At 33.8% G+C, this 5,000-nt stretch overlaps 1 protein-coding gene and 1 long non-coding RNA gene across 2 annotated transcripts in view; one reads left to right on the forward strand and one right to left on the reverse strand.

The window, feature by feature from the left end:
- LOC136839422 (uncharacterized) overlaps positions 1-5,000 on the reverse strand; it is a 486,213-nt gene that overhangs the window by 173,585 nt on the left and 307,628 nt on the right. Inside the window, exon 4 of the long non-coding RNA XR_010853346.1 lies at positions 2,483-2,547. This is a non-coding gene — a long non-coding RNA (uncharacterized lncRNA). The remainder of the gene's footprint in view (positions 1-2,482; positions 2,548-5,000) is intronic.
- The window catches only part of LOC136839250 (dipeptidase 1-like), a 148,803-nt gene that overhangs the window by 46,065 nt on the left and 97,738 nt on the right, over positions 1-5,000 (forward strand). The gene's annotated exons all lie outside the window — the stretch shown is intronic.

The raw sequence follows: 5,000 nt of genomic DNA on the forward strand, positions 1-5,000 counted from the left end.
ACTGACCATATGCAAAAAATGCCTTGATTTTTCTTATCTGTCGTATTATGACAACTTTCGTTAATAAACTACCTCGTTGTCCTATCTAGATTGTCCTCGTAATCAAACATATCAATATGTTTCCAAATCTTTGCTGGAAATATTTGCTGTTAGTACCCCAAGGAAACTACTATAGGCAACCGTGCTTTTAATAAAGACGGAAGGAAATAGCTAAAAATGTATAACGATTTTTATGTGAGAATTTATAATCTATGACTGTTAACATATATGCAAAAATCTTGAACAACAAATTATTACAGGTATGAAAAATGAAAAAAATGAATATATGACAAAGAAACTTCCGGGAGAAATATAAATAAAGCTTTATTTAACTAGAAAGAAAGTTCAGTATTTTCCTGAAAGAGGGTTCAGTATCTTCCGAAAAAATTTCAATATCAATATTCCCTTGCAAAGAAAATTCAGTATATCCTAGAAAAACCGTTAATTGTTTTCCCGGAAATAAAGTTTAATATCCACATTTCCTCGCAAAAGAGGCCTGTATATCTCTGCAATAAAAAGCCCGACTTTTCAATAGTTTCGATATAAACCTAAAAGAAGTTCCCGTATGTCCAGAGAAAACGGCCGAAACTTTTCTGAAAAATTTTCACTATTTCCCTGGAAAAACGTTCAGCATTTTTCTGGGAAAAGTATAAAATTTTCCTGGAAAACGTTCAGCATTTCTCTGGAAAAAGTTCAAAATTTTCCTGGAAAACATACAGCATTTTCCTAGAAAACGTTCAGTATTCTCAGGTAAAAAGTTCAACATTTTCATGGAAAACGTTCAGCATTTCTCTGATCAAAAGTTCAACAATTCCCTGGAAAACGTTCGGCATTCTCTGGAAATAGTTCGAAATTTTCCTAGACAAAGTCCAACATTTTCCTGGAAACGTTCAGAATTTCTCTGGTAAAAGTTCAACATTTTCCTGGAAAACGCTCAGCATTTCTCTGGTAAAAGTTCAACATTTCCTGGAAAATGTTAAACATTTCTCTGGTAAAAAGTTCAACATTTTCCTGGAAAACGTTAAGCATTTCTCTGATAAAAAGTTCAACATTTTCATGGAAAGCGTTTAGCATTTCTCTGGTAAAAAGTTCAAAATTTCCAGGAAAAGTGTTGAATATTTCAAGGGGAATGAAGTTCAGTATGAACACTCCCTTGAAAAGACATTAATATTTCCTAAAAATAAAAGTTCAGTATTTCTCTCGCGAGAAAGTTCAATATTTCCCTCAAAAGTAAGTTTAATGCGAATATCTCTCTATAGAGAAAATTTACCATCTCTTGGAGACAAATTAAAATTTTCGTAGAATAAAAGTCCAACATTTCTAAAGACGATCGTTCAATTTCGATGATCCCTTGGAAATAAAATTCGCGAATTTTTGAAAATTTCAATGTATCCCTGGAATATTCACCCAGTATTCACCTGGAGATAGTATTAAATATTACCAACCCAAGGAAAAACGTTCAATATCTCCTTGGGATAAATTTCAATATTTCCCGGAGAAATTTAAATATTTCCTTGGAATATTCCTCCAATATTCCCTTGGAAATAGTATTAAATATTACCACCCCATGGAAAAACTTCAGTATTTTGATAACGTTCAATATTTCCCTGAGAAATTAAATATTTCCTTGGGATATTCATCCAATATTTCCTTAGAAATAGTATTAAATATTACCACCCCATGAAAAAACTTCAACATTTCCTTGGGATAAAGTTCAATATGTCTCTGAGAAATTTAAATATTTCACTGGAATATTCATCCAATATTCCCTTGGAAATAGTTTTAAATATTACCACCCCTTTGAAAAACTTCAATATTTCCACGGGATAAAGTTCAATATTACCAGGAGAAATTTAAATATTTCCCTGGAATATTCCTCCAACATTCCCTTAGAAATAGCATTAAATATTACCACCCCATGGAAGAAGTTCAATATCTCCCCGAGAAATTGAAATATTTCCCAGTAAAGTTTAATACTTCCATGAAGGGAAAATAGTTCTAATTCTGAGAGCAGTTCGCATCACCATTAGCTGAAAGAGGTTAAAAATAGAGCTCTTCTTACTAAGAGGAAAAGGGGTTCTCATACTTCATTTCACTTCGCGTTGTTTCTCATTTGCAGGAGGGTCTTTATCTATAGAGGGAAGCTCTACAGCATGGAAATGAAATTTCGAAACATAAATAAAAAAAAGGAAACTCGTATATTAAAAAAAAAAAAAGAACGCACGCACCATATTTCAGTGAATAAGTGCGTCAACTGTTATACAATGTAATGACGACAATTCCGTAAAAAACATTAATTTGCACAGTGTAATGAAGAAAATTCTTAAAAAAACATTAATTTTGTACCTATATTAAAACCAATATAGAATTTCAAGATAACAAAAAGCAATCAAGCAATTCTAAAGTTGTTTGTATAAATAGAAAAAAAAGTACGTCTCTTTACCTTTCCTGGACAAAAGGAAACATTTGAATCCGCAGTCTCCCCCAAACGTCAATTTGCAGGTTATTCTGGAAGGGAAAAAAAATTCTGTTCATGTTGGAAACATTGAAGAAATATGCTACATCAATTTGCTCACTTCAGGCAACCAAATCCGAGGGAAGGGAAGAGAAATCCAGTCTTTATTTGAATTCTGTGAAAGACGAGTCGCTGGAACGGCAATTTTGGGGGAAATCGTCTCAGAGTTGACTGTTTGAGGTCACGGAAAATTGTTTGTTACCACGGAAACCAGAAAATTATCTGTTACCATGCAAACCAGAAAATTATTTGATACCGCGCAAACCAGAAAATTATTTGGCATCATGCAAACAAGACAATTATTTGATACCAAGCAAACCAGACGATTATTTGGTACCACGCAAACCAGAAAATTATTTGGTACCATGCAAGCCGGAAAATTATTTGTTACCATGCAAACCAGAAAATTACTTGTCACTATGCAAACCAGAAAATTATTTGGCACCACTCAAACCGGAAAATTATTTGTCACTATGCAAACCAGACAATTATTTGTTACCATGCAAACCAGACAATTACTTGGCATTATGTAAACCAGAAAATTATTTGTTACCATGCAAACCAGAAAATTATTTGATACCATGCACACCAGACAATTATTTGGCATCATGCAAACCAGACAATTATTTGGTACGACGCAAACCAGAAAATTATTTGGCATCATGCAAACCAGACAATTATTTGTTACCATGCAAACAACACAATTATTTGGTACCACACAAACCAGAAAATTATTTAGTACCATGCACACCAGACAATTATTTGGTACCAAGCAAACCAGAAAATTATTTGGTACCACGCAAACCGGATAATTATTTGGCTCATGCGAACCAGAAAATTACTTGTTACCATGCAAAAAACACAATTATTTGGTACCACGCAAACCAGAAAATTATTTGGTACCATGCAAACCAGACAATTATTTAGTACCACGCAAACCAGAAAATTATTTGGCATCATGCAAACCAGACAATTATTTGGTACCAAACAAACCAGAGAATTATTTGGTACCATGCAAACCGGAAAATTATTTGTTGCCATGCAAACCGGAAAATTATTTGTTACCACGCAAACCAGACAATTATTTGGTACCATGCAAACCGGACAATTATTTGGTACCATGCAAACCGGAAAATTATTTGTTGCCATGCAAACCGGAAAATTATTTGTTACCATGCAAACCAGACAATTATTTGGTACCATGCAAACCAGACAATTATTTGGAACCACGAAAACCAGACAATTTTTTGTTACCATGCAAACCAGACAATTATTTGTTACCATGCAAACCAGAAAATTATTTGGTACCAAGCAAACCAGAAACTTAATTGGCATCATGCAAACCAGAAAATTATTTGTTACCATGCAAACCAGATAATTATTTGGTACCACACAAACCAGAAAATTATTTAGTACCATGCACACCAGACAATTATTTGGTACCAAGCAAACCAGAAAATTATTTGGTACCACGCAAACCGGATAATTATTTGGCTCATGCGAACCAGAAAATTACTTGTTACCATGCAAAAACACAATTATTTGGTACCACGCAAACCAGAAAATTATTTGGTACCATGCAAACCAGACAATTATTTAGTACCACGCAAACCAGAAAATTATTTGGCATCATGCAAACCAGACAATTATTTGGTACCAAACAAACCAGAGAATTATTTGGTACCATGCAAACCGGAAAATTATTTGTTGCCATGCAAACCGGAAAATTATTTGTTACCACGCAAACCAGACAATTATTTGGTACCATGCAAACCGGACAATTATTTGGTACCATGCAAACCGGAAAATTATTTGTTGCCATGCAAACCGGAAAATTATTTGTTACCATGCAAACCAGACAATTATTTGGTACCATGCAAACCAGACAATTATTTGGAACCACGAAAACCAGACAATTTTTGTTACCATGCAAACCAGACAATTATTTGTTACCATGCAAACCAGAAAATTATTTGGTACCAAGCAAACCAGAAACTTAATTGGCATCATGCAAACCAGAAAATTATTTGTTACCATGCAAACCAGATAATTATTTGGTAGCACGCAAACCAGAAAATTATTTGGCATCATGCAAACCAGACAATTATTTGTTACCATGCAAACCAGACAATTATTTGGTACCACGCAAACCAGAAAATTATTTGGTACCACACAAACCAGAAAATTATTTGTTACTTTGCAACCTGAAAAGTATTTGGCACCACTAAAACCAGAAAATTATTTGGCATCATGCAATCTAGAAAATTATGTATTACCATGCAAACCAGACCATTATTTGGTACCATACAAACCAGACAATTATTTGGTAACATGCAAACCAGAAAATTATTTGTTGCCATGCAAACCAGAAAATTATTTGGCACCATGCAAACCAGAAAATTATTTCTTACCATGCAAACCACACAATTATTTGTTAGCATGCAAA

The sequence above is a fragment of the Macrobrachium rosenbergii genome, chromosome 1, assembly GCF_040412425.1.
Source record: "Macrobrachium rosenbergii isolate ZJJX-2024 chromosome 1, ASM4041242v1, whole genome shotgun sequence".
Classification (NCBI taxonomy): Eukaryota; Metazoa; Arthropoda; class Malacostraca; order Decapoda; family Palaemonidae; genus Macrobrachium; species Macrobrachium rosenbergii.